The following is a 12,709-nucleotide window of genomic DNA, read 5'->3' on the forward strand; positions in this document are numbered from 1 at the left end:
GATAGGAAAAAGTCCTACCATATGCAAAATTGGACATGGCACATCCGACAAGCAGCCGACAGATTTGCCTGAAAGCAGGCAAATGCTCAGTATACACTATATTGAACACATCTGATGCCATGGGGCATCCTTTGTATTGTATTTCTAACCCTACTCCTTGTCATTTCAGCATTTTCATTTCTGTTTTAGGATTAAATTTGCTTTTCTAGATTAGTTAATAAATGAAGAGCTTATATCTTTCCTATGCTTAATGTTATATGATGATTTTTGGATGGACGCTACTTATATTTCTGTTGTGTGTTGCGTGGATGCAGATTCTGGATTCTCACATTCCGACAGTGCAGCAACGTGTCCCCAAGTAGAGCCAGATGTTGACCACTACCGGTCAACTGCCCACAGAGTACACCCCCTTTTCTTTGCAAAAAGGGTAGCGCTTGATCGACATGTCTGTGCCATTCTACAGCCATCAACAGCTTGATCAATTTATGTTGTAAACCCAGTCTGCATGTATAAATTGTAAATAATCTTAGCAGATATGAGTCATGTATGTAAATTGCCTAGGTGGACCTAATTTTCTAAGTGATAATCTGCGTTCCGGAAGGTTTTTCGTCTCACCAATCCATGATCGGCAGAGTTTTCCTTCGGCCTAACCCCAAAGCCGGGATGGATTTTGTCATTAGAATTTTAGGAGAATCCTAGTGTGTTAATCTGCTGGATTATAGTTGTGTCGCAGAACTGGGAGGTTTATGAGGGTCTATGTTAAATGGGTTTTCCCCCTTAAGATGTAAAGTTGTAAAAGTCATGATGTAAAGTGTCTTGAGGGATAGAAAATGTTTTAGTCCCCTCATAAGTTTTAAGTCTTAAGTCCTAGGTCCTAGGTGTTTTTTTTTTTAAAGGCTAAGTTCGAGGATCCATTTAATTAAAAAATTAAAAAATTAAAAAAAAAAGAGTAATAAAAATAAAATAATAAAATAAAACAAAAACCCTAAAAATAATAAAATAATAATATTTTTTAGTAAATAAATGCAAATTTTCATTTTTTAATGAATTAACTAATTCGACGGATGAGATTAAGAGATATCTTGATTCTCATCGACGGTCGAGATCATTTCGACATGGATCACTCGAACTAGCTGTTGGGATTTTTCCTTTAAATAGGGTCCTAGGGGGTCATTTGAGATGGGATCTGTGAGTCTTGTGCTGAAGAAGCTCTCTTGTAATCTGTTTCTGGTTAATAAAAGAAGACTTTGGGGTTCAAATCTTGCTGGTGTTACTCTCTGGAAGTGCTGTGAGCTGTTTTATTTTCTGCATATTTTATTTTTCAGCCATTAATAACTGCTTATTATAGAGTATTGTGAGCACAGGTATCTTGTTCATTTGCTAAAGTTTGAATGGTATTAGGGTTTCTGGAGTAATGGCAGGTATCTCCATTGCTTTTTGAGATCTAGTATTATTTTCTCTCTCTTTACTGATGGTTAAAGTGAGGTGTGCAGGAAACCCTTATTGAAGAAGATTAGCGGGTGTTTGGGGAAGTTCTCGGCTGAACCAGCCAACTCCCGCAAGCATTTTTCTTGCTGAGCCCAGCTGGTTTTGATCTTGGGTCTATCATTCAGTTTATTTTTCTGAATTGCATGAGATATTTTCTGAAAATTTTCATTAGTAAATCTGAAATTCTAAATTATTATTGATATAACTGACAAATCTGGCTGATTCTAGAGCTAGAAAATTTTGCAAATTTTGGACTAGTTTTGTAGGGTTTTACTTTAAATCTTTGCATATTTTTCTTAGGGTGCTTGTTTTCCATTACAGGTTTCGGGGTTTTCTGAATTTGTTCGAAAGGTCCATCTAAGCTGTATTGCTATCTGAGGTTTTCATCTGGAAATTTATTGCAGGGTCTTCATCAGAGACAACCTATTTCTGAAGGGACTCAAGGCTGCTCAGGCCATACCAAATCCTTGCATGCAGCTGCCATTCCCGCGCCCCTCTGAAACTTTCCACACTGCCTTCCTTGCATAGCTGTTTCCTACGTCCCTATCCTCAACGCCTGTTCCATCTGCGCAAGTAAAAGGCTAGTTTATTTTCACGCGTTGAATGGTAATGATCAAGGGTTACGCATGGGCGTCAGGTAAGTTTCTTAATCTTAAATACGATCCTGGCTTCGACATTTCCGCCATTAATAAATCTCTGCAACTGCAAAACCTTTTCTGCTCACCGCCGTCGAGGTTTCTCCTCCCTTCCGTTGAACTACTAAACCCTCGCGCGGCTTCCTTCATCCATCAGCAATCATCTGCAGCAAAAGATCTCCACGCTGTCTATACCCCTGCTGGTCTTGGAGCCTCCCTGCGTGGTCTTCTATTGTCAAAAGCTTGCATACTATCGTTGTGGCTATCTGCATCTCCCGCAGCTACTTACGAATCCTCTCACTGCAAGTCCTTGTCCCCGTCGTCAACCTGCGAACCTGCGAAATCACCTGCAAAAAACAGTAAAGGGACGCAATCCTTTAATACCCACGCTGCCGCACAGTTTTATCCTCCCTTTTCCGTCAAGTCAAGCAATCCTCGTGCGGTTGTGAGCTGCTCATATCTTTCAACAGAAAGACATTACCTGTGAATCGCGCCCCAGCCTCCGTTCTCCTATCGTGTGCAACCTGCACTCATTCAGACAGGAAAGAATACCTTTCGATTTTATTTTATTTTTGATACATGCGTGGCGTGAGCTCAAATCCTTTTTTTTTATTATTAAAATATTAGCTCACGTTTCTTTATATGAAGGTTTAAATTTAAAATTTCACATAGTAGATTTTTGGTATATGTAAAAAATCAAAAATAAAAATAGGTTTCGATTTTCATTTTTTTTTTTTATTTACTTAGATTTTAGTTGTTGTATATTTTGATTTAGATTTTAATTTTAATTTTAGGCTTTGTTTAGTTTTTTTTGGATTTAGTTTTGTTTAAAAAAAAAAAAAAAAAAGGAAAAAGGTTCTTTTTTTTTATTTAGACTTTAAATTTAAATAAAACTTTTAAATTTTAGTTTTGTTTTAGTCTAGGAATTAAATTTTTTTTTTAATTTAGCTTAGTTTGATAGTTTAATTAATTTTTAAAGCTTTAGATTTAGTTTAAATAGTTTTTCTTAGATTTTATTAATTAAAATCATAAAAGAATAAAAAATATTGTGGAAAATTTTTGCCAGATTTCAGTCTTGGTTCGGGGACTTATCACATTCTATTTTCTCCTGCTGAGATTCAAATTTTCGATATTTATCATTTTATGCGAATCTGCACAGGAATGATCATCTTGAAGATTAGCTGCATGAATATGATATCTGGTTAATGATTCATAATTGCGTGATTGTTTAAAGCATTTATCTTTCGAAAAAAAAATTCGCTGGGATATCATTATTGAGCTTTAATCGCTGAATCATTATAAGAGCATTGTGGTTTTACTGGATATATTGCATTGTTCGATTTATTTGATGATAAATGATTGTTGTTCATGGTTTATATTTCTACAACATCTAGCAAGTAATCGTTTAAACATCAATCCCACAAGGCACTAGTCTTTTAACTTAACAAAATCAATTTAGTGTTTGTTTCTTCGTGTCTCCCAACCCAACTGGTCGACAGTGGGTCTTCATCACCTCATAGGGTCTACCCCCCTTAGCCGCGGGAGACAGGCTTAAACGGAGAGATCGGGGATCAGAGTGACAGCCCCGGTCTGAGCGTTGTCGTGTCAATCCGTGCGACAACAGGGCCCCCTGTCTGACTCTGATCCAAAGGTTGATCCAGATGATCTTGGTTCCTCTAACAGTGGCCACTAGCTAGTGACGCCACTAGCCAGTAGTACTGGTCACAGTTTACTTTTGTTGTAGAGGCCATTTCTAGCCTCCTTGGTTATGTGTTTTTGTTTTGATCTCTATATCAGCATCATGTATGTATTGGACAGTGCACTGGGTGCCATTTTGTTATAATGGATATATACGTGAGCATGCTTTGATCATATGTTGTCTTCTATCTTTATTCTAATGCTATGTGTTTGGAAACATGAATGAAAATCTTTAAAATTATGTTTTTTATAAAAAAAATCATTATTTAATGTATTTTTTACAATGACTGTGTCATTGAAATCGAGCCAGTCGAGTCGATACCGAGTCGGAGTCGACCCTCGACCGAGTCGGTGTCGGAGTTGGAGTTTTAAAACATTGAACCAAACCTTCCTCTTTTGCGGTTACTTCATGGGTCTCCTTCACTTGCCATTTTGAGAAGAATATCTCTCTTGGATCAAATCACGGCCAAATCTAGTAGCCCTACTCAGCCCTCAAACTCGACCTCCTCTAGGCTTCATCTTGACCAGCCTCCATGATCAAATGAAGAACCTCTCACTTGATGCATTACACTAGATCTAGGCCTCTTTAAATAGTTTCTTCCTTAGCCTCTTAGGAACCCTCCATATCTTTGGGTTTTGGTCCAAGCTATATTGCAAGGCGGCAAAGCATGTGTTGAGATACCTCAGGGGCACTTCTCAGTATGGATTATGGTACAGACGAACAGAGGGAGTGAAGCTTCAAGGCTTGACCGATGCAGATTGGGCAGGGAGTCCATCCGACCGGAAAAGCACAACAAGAGGGATCTTCATTATTGGGTCAACGGCAATTTCTTCATACAACAGGAAACAAAGATCGGTTGCACTTAGTTCGAGAGAGGCAGAGTACATAGCTGTGAGACAGGCAGCATGTGAGGCCATCTGGATGAGGAAGATCCTGGTTGGTTTGTTTGGTCAACAGATGGATTCAACTGTGATTTACTGTGATAATCAAAGTTGTATCAAACTCTCTGGAAATCTAGTTTTTCATGATCAGTCCAAGCATATTGATATTCGATATCATCATCTCAGAGATTGTGTATTGAAACGGATTAGGATGTTAGAGTACATTCTAACGGAGGAGGAAGATGCTAACATTTTGACAAAGGCTTTGTGAAGATGTAAATTCGAGTTTCGTAGATACAGGATCGGGGTAGTTGATAATCCCTTTCTTATTGAGAGGGAGTGTTGAGAAATGGCAACAAGAAATTCTAGTTTAATTTGTCCTTGAATTGAACTGGGAATTAAAATTGAATTATATTCTCATAGCAACTTGTAAATAGTTAATTAAGTTTAATTAACTTAATTAGTTTAGGAATTTTGAGTTGGAAGTCTTTCTGTAGTCATGTATATGTTCTCCCTAAGTTTTAGGGGTTTGGTATGAGTTTAAATTGAGTTGGTAATTAGATCACTCATTTTACTGAGTTAAGTTCAGTTAAATTAGTTCTAAATTGTTTTTCGAACTAATAGAGGACTAACAGACAGTTGGTGCACTAATGCATCCACTAGTGCTACTCCAGTTAACTAAAGATTCCTTCATGAGAAACTCATGCATGTCAGTTCATAGAAAGGCCTAGTTGAGACTAGAGTGCAAGGACAATGTACTATTGGTGATATTATTTATTGGATTGTAAATATCATGCATGCATCAGAGATTGATCCAATGTTTGGATTGCATGGTTTTGGAAGCATGAATTCCCTTTAAATACGAGCTATTCATCCTAGGAATTACGCAAGAGATTAGGTGCTTGGAGCGCCGCAGAATTGGCTAAGTGTTGGCCAAGAGCTAGCTTGTGAGCTGAGGGAGTTGAGCATACTTGTGCGGAATTGTTCTAGTGAGAACAAGCTTTGTATCTTCACTCATATTTCTGGTATATCCAATACAGATAGCGAGGTTTAAAGCAATGGCTTTCCCCAGATACATATTGTGTTATGTGCCATTGATTTATCTTCTTCTTGTTCATATTGTTTTCATCAATCTATTGGGTTCTGTTGGTTGAAAGTAGAAGTAGATTCTTGTCATGTGCTTTAGTACATTGCATGAGCTTGTGAATCTACAAGATTTTCTACACCCAACGTCCTCATTCATCAGCATCTTGCTTTCCTTGCTTCCTTGCATGAGCTAGGATTTCTTTGTCCAAGACATCCTCATGTTATAAAGGAGATGAATCAAATCACTTTTACTAGTACTCAATATTGTAGATCTTGATTTAGGGATTCATCCATAGGAATTTCAATCCTATACCAAGTTGTCCCTTTTTTATTACTATTAAACTTGTTGCTTTAGTACTAAACTAGTTATTTAACTGTTAGGCCATACTCCTGCTATAAATGATTCTCTTTCTGGCCATCATGGCAACACTTGTTCTCTTAGCTTAGGCAACATACTTCTACAACTAACATTCTTGCTATATGCAATGGCATCAATATGAGCTAAACTCATCTAAGGCAAGTTAGTAGACAGCTTAATAAATTGATACTCTTAGTAGCTCCAACAATGAACCCTTGTAAGCAACAAGCACAATCTACAACACAAATCAACTCAAGATTTGTTTCAAAATTCAAGCTTATGACATAGCTTCAATACTATCACAGACTTCATAAATTATCCAATATTATGCTTCAGGTCTTCTAGGTTTCACTGTAGAAGGTCTTTCCATATCGACATTGAATTTCTCTACTAAATTTTGTAGCAGAATAGGAACATAAATAAATCACAGTCACAAAGTAGCAAAACACAATATTTTTCTAGGGAACCCAACTAGGAAAACCCTCTTCTTGCTTGAGAATTTTATTGAAGAAATTTGAGCAATAGATCTCTTACAAATACAACTTATTTCAATAGAGAATACAATATGATCCCCTCTGCTTGTACTAAGTTGAAATACTCCTTGCAAGACTCCTGATCTGCTCCTCAATTTCCTCCTAATTCCTCGTTCATAGGCTACTCCTAAATTCTTGCGTAATTCCCAAGGAAATTCCTCTCTCCAATAATGCACACAAGCTTCTCTTGGCACACATATCTCTCACAAGCTCCACACAAAAACCTATGCAACCTTCTCACAAACCCGTGATCTCTATTGTCTTGTCTCACCAACTCATGCTCACAAGACAATGATCAAAACGTGCCTTCGTTTCTCCATTTAAAGCAATTTGAATGGCTAAAGTTAGCAAGTTCTATTTTTTGGAATGACTTTGTGATTGATTGAGTTAATTAAGTGAAAACACACATGCAACTCATCTTGTCTTAATTCTAGAACTTAAGACGCAACCACTTGTCCTTTTCCTCATGTAACTCGTACTTCCACTTGAGCACATTAGTTAACTGCTTCTAAACTTGTCCTGAATTTTAGGAACGATTCCTAAATTTAGGAATTCAACCTAATTTATAGGGAACTCGAGTATACTAAGGAGAAAATCATTGAGGATCCCTGAATTTAGGCACAAATCAAGGAACCCTTTCTTGCTATCGTTTTCAACATTCACAAACCATAATTAAAAAAAAAAAAAATTGCACAAATTTATCCTGCTTTAGTCAATATAGGAGGGAGAATTCTTCCACTCCAAAGACTCCGCTGCAAGCCAATGAATTCCTTCTAGTAAACGGAATCCTTTTAATACAATCATAATCACATTAGTATAATGCAAGGCACTAAGAGCCCTTACTCAGTCATACAGGATATTTCCACAAGTTATGTGGCATTCGAGGCTTAGATCTCGGCAACTTCAAAACAACATTTTTGCTTTTGAGCACATGTCTTGTAGTATAGTGTAACCAAAGGAAATATCTCTACACGGGTCCGTACAAAACTTTGATCCAATATATATTCAGTATGCCAAACGTTCTCTGCACAGGTGCATGGAACACACGCTTGGTTCATCCCCCTTTTTCCAAGTCTTATCATGCCTTTGAACCATAATCCAAAACTATTACTTCATACTACAGAAAAATGGGTGTACAAGTGACCTCACAACATCTTCCTAAGGTGCACGAATCGCTGGATAACAATATGCAATCATCCTTCTACAAGACATACCTTTCAGGTCTTCCATAGAATCTTATAAGAGAACTCGCTCCATCAAATGAGCAATCTTTAAGTGGCACGAGCAGACTTCCTTTACAAAAGAATCATCAACAACTTCTGACTGCAAAGTATCACAAAATGTTTGGCAGAACTTAGATGGTTGATCTTGGTCCTTCCATACAAAGTAACTTGGCCTCCTCTTTTCTGCAAACAAATGAATGCCCTTTCAACTACCATCAAAATTGAACTTTGTCCCACAAAGATCTGCTTCAAAGTCTCCGCTACAGGATTGATATTATAGGCAACTTCTTCAAGGATAGTTTCATAATCCAGTGCAAGAAACAAAGTTAAGATCTCCTTCAGACTTTCCTTAGGCATATAAGCTTGAAATAACTCAAGAGGACCTTCGAAAATGACTTTAAGTCTGCCCTAACCAGTCTCATTACAAGTATAAAAAAAAACACCTTGTTTTTGCATCCTCAACATATTGTAATGTGCTTTCTTCAGAATACATTAATAACAGTGATCCCATTCTTTATCTCATTTTTTACTGTCTTGATGTGCAAAGAATAGACTTTATATTCTGGGTTGGACATGGAGTCTTGTTAATGTATCTTTTATCAGTCCTTGTAGCCAGAACAAGTCTTCAAAGAAAACTAAGCATGTGATACTTGAAACACTTCAAATTTGTCATTGTTACTAAAGCATCAATCCAATCCCTTCTCACTTCAAACTTGTCATTGTTACTAAAGCATCAGTCCAATCCCTTCTCCTATGTACAGTGCATTCCACAATCTAAGGGTTAAAACAAACTTTAGTAGACCTCATGCACAAAAGACAACTTTGTTGGTTTTTCCACGGACACAGATATTTCGTACTTCTTCTGGCCACTTTCTAAGACTCTCAGCCTTTGACACTCGGACTGAGGCCCTTTTTCGAATTCTACTAGGCCTGCGGCCTCGTCCTGAGGCTCCTTGGCCATCCTGAGGTTTCTCAACCCCCTGTATCAAGCCCTGAGGCCTTCTCGGCCCATTGTAACAAGCCCCGAGACCTTCTCAGCCCACTTGAGGCCTCATACTTCATCCTATGATTTTGATTATCTTCCTTCTAGAATAGAATATAGGCAGCATATAGATCTTTTAGGGCACAGACACTATGTTACCAGATTCGTCAAGCCTAATGGTTGGATCCACAGATCCCCGGATCGGAGACGGATTCGAATTCGGATCCGCAGAGATACGCCCCAGCTTCTCTCTGAGGCTAAAAAAATCGTCAACTTCAACGCATAAATCTGTAGTAAACTAGCAAACGCCAACACAAAATTCCAAAATGGGAAATTCAACTGTTCAGTCGCAAGTGAATGAAAGAATCAGCGTTCGCGAAAACAATGAATCATCGTATTATAATCTAGCGATTTTTATTCAGATATTTTGAAGTTTAAAAAGCAAGCTTTTATTTAGATATTTTAAAGTTTAGAAAGTAAGTTTTATTTATATATTTAGATATTTTAAAGTTTAGAAAGTAAGTTTTATTTATATATTTAGATATTTTAAGTTTAAAAAGTAAGCTTTAATTAGATATTTTAAAGTTTAAAAAGTAAGCTTTGATTTATATATTTATTTTAAAGTTTAAAAAGTAAGTTTTATTTTAATTAATTTTAAAGTTTTTTTTTCAAGTTTAAAAGTAAGTTTTCTAAAATAACTTTAATAATTTGTACTACAACTAATAATTAATGTTTAAATATTTATAAATGATACATTAATCCCATTATAATTAAATTAATAATTATTTTTGAAGTATTATATTGAAGTTATATATTCAAAAAATCATATGTTTTTCATTTTTATATCAATTTAATTACTATTTATAAATGATATATTAAGTCTGGAAAGCCCCAAGGGTTAGCTCAGTTGGTCAAAATCAGTGCCTCGCCGATCGGGAGGTCACAAGGTCCATTCTACTCGAAGCCCTTAGGGTTAGGCCTTGCTAGTGGACCGCGGGCTAGATTCCCTTCAGGGTCGATCAGCCTAGATTTTTTCGTGGACGTAGCGACCACCCATTGACCAAGGTGTCCGTGAACCATAGCCAAAAAAAAAAAGATATATTAAGTCTGGAATTATTTATATAATAATTATTTATTGCATGTAAAAATTATATATTAAAAAATTAGCATATGTTTTTATTTTTATATTTATATAAATTTAGTTTTTATTTTTATTTTTATATAAATTTTAATTTTAAAAATTATAAAATATTTTATATGTGTGTACTTGTCGTTTCTAGATCCTAGTTTTTCAAAAAACTGGCGGATCTGTATCCGAATCCGGATCCAGATCCAAATCCTAGTAACTTAGCACAAACAAAAGAACAAATCTTAGCCTCCCTTTTGGAACATTTTTCATCTTACTTACAACCAGAATTGGACTAGGGCTTCTTCAAGGCTGCTCTTTCACCATGGCTTTGATACCATGTTGATTTTTCATGATTTCCTAGACTGATAATTACTTCCAATTATTATCTTCTTTAATCTGTCTTTTGTTGCATTCATCATTAGGCAATTATACATAGAAAATTTCAACAGTAAATACTAAAAACTATAAATTCAGTAGGATCATAAAGAGAGCCAACCACAAGAGACACAAAATTTATCCTGGAAAAACCCTAAGCAGGGAAAAACCCAGGTACCTTTTCTTAGAGAAATTTGTCCAATTCAACAAGGATTACAATCTAAATTTTCTAGTCAAACTGACAAATAACCAAACCCTGATCAAACTTCCCTTAATTACCCTCAAAAACTCGATTTGTTGTCCCTCAGATATTTCGGTCTACCTCAGAGAATCTGTCCTTCAAGTCTCCCACAGATTTGTCCTTTCAATAGCCTCAGATGCATCCTTCACTAGCCTCAGAAGATATCTTCTTGTGATCTGAATTGGATGCCCAAATTGGTGAGTCCCTTCACTAGGGCCGACTTGAAGCCGACATTACATTTGGAAGCAAAAATTCAAAAATTTAAAATTCAAATTCTTCTTTTGAAGCCAACTTGCAATCCAAATAAATATTTATCATTTCTTGTATATTTGGAGGGCTAAAACTTGATTAGGAAGACCGAACATAGCTACAAAATTCAACACAAAATGGGTTAGCACAAAAAAATGAAATGCTCTAGTATACATCCACTATGACCTTTGACTTCAAAGCATGCAATTAGAAGGTGCAATGCACCTTTTGCCCTTCCTTAAACACGAGGTGATAGATATGCCATTTATCCATAATGGGCTTCCTTGTTTCTTCTCATGACCTATGTCCACAATCCTTTCGTTAAAATTCCAATAAAAATAGAAAACAACAAAAAATCGAAACATGCACAAATGTATAATCTATTAAGAAGTAAGATGTAAGCATGTAAGAACTAAACCATAGCAAAATTGATTTGTTTTGAATGTTACAGCAACATAATAGCCCACTGAAGTCTATAAAGAAACCATTTAAAGGAGACAATTACTTATCTTTTAACAAACCTACACAATGATTTTCCTCTAGAGGATTACCACCTGACCTCCAGAGGATTTACTACCCAGCAATATACTCGCATTTACAAAACCTCCACGAGATGAGATCCTAAGTACATCAAGTGTGTCTCTCTCACTCATCAAGACCCCAACTAATTGTGGCACAAAAACAACCACCAAACCTTAAAACCCTTGATAAGCAAGCGAGATTAAGAAACAACTACACAAGCCATAGAACTTTAATGGGTCCAACCATAACAGAAAGAATTCACAATGCAGTCAACCCAAGGGTGGCCCTTCCTTCCCATGGTATCAAGAAATCTCTACCAACCCCAAAATGATAAAAGTTGAAATCCTCTCTAGTAGTTACTTTACAAAGATCAGCGCTAATGCCTACCATGCCAGCGAAGTCCCTTGCTTATGTCTTGCCATTCATTCTCCATGGAAGGTAGGATCTCACAACATGCAAGCAAGCTTGAAACTAAGTTTACTCTCCAAGCATGACAACTCCCAAACACAATGGATGTGAAACAACAATGGAGAATCGAAAACTTACCCTCTTTCCAAAGACAATTATAGGGAAGCTTTTAATTGAGTTTTCATCGAACCCTTGTCGCTTGTCACACGTGCCCATCATCATTATTCTTCGTAGACTATTGTGAGCCTTAATTTTCATTAATCAAAGCATGGAATTCTTTCCCTTATCACAAATTGTATCACATCACTACTCAATGAAATAACCATAACCAATCGGGGCCTTTACTTATGAGCACCCATTATTTCAAATACAACAAAAAAACATTACATGTGTTTTGCATGGCTATTTATTTAACAAGGGGACCAAAATTGCGGTATTATACAAGGCCAGAAATTTGAATCTTGATTCTTCAAATCTTTTGTCTCTATTAATCAAAAGGGTAAAAAAAATTGCATAACAGTGGAAGAGGTTTTGATTGTACAACAATTGAGATGGATGAGGTAGATCCAACCATGTACTAGATTCTTAGGCTCAAGGAGCATCCTTTTATAGGTGACGATTTTAATTTCCCAATGCTAAGGAATCAACATCAAGGACAGAAGCTTTTGCTTTCTATTGCTAAGTCTTGAGTCTATGATTATTGATTAAGACCTTTTGATTCATGCCCTAGTCCATGCAATGTTATTAGAATTGCATTGTTCATTGAACCGGTAAAGCCCAAAAATGTGAACTAGAACAACTCCGAAAAAGAATCAAACCAAAAAAACGATTGACCAAAAAATACATAAATATCCAAATTTTGAAAAAAAAACATATATATTCATGTGCATCCATATGAAT

The sequence above is a fragment of the Pinus tabuliformis genome, chromosome Q, assembly GCF_031772625.1.
Source record: "Pinus tabuliformis cultivar Carrire ecotype Pingquan chromosome Q, CPIR1, whole genome shotgun sequence".
Lineage (NCBI taxonomy): Eukaryota > Viridiplantae > Streptophyta > Pinopsida > Pinales > Pinaceae > Pinus > Pinus tabuliformis.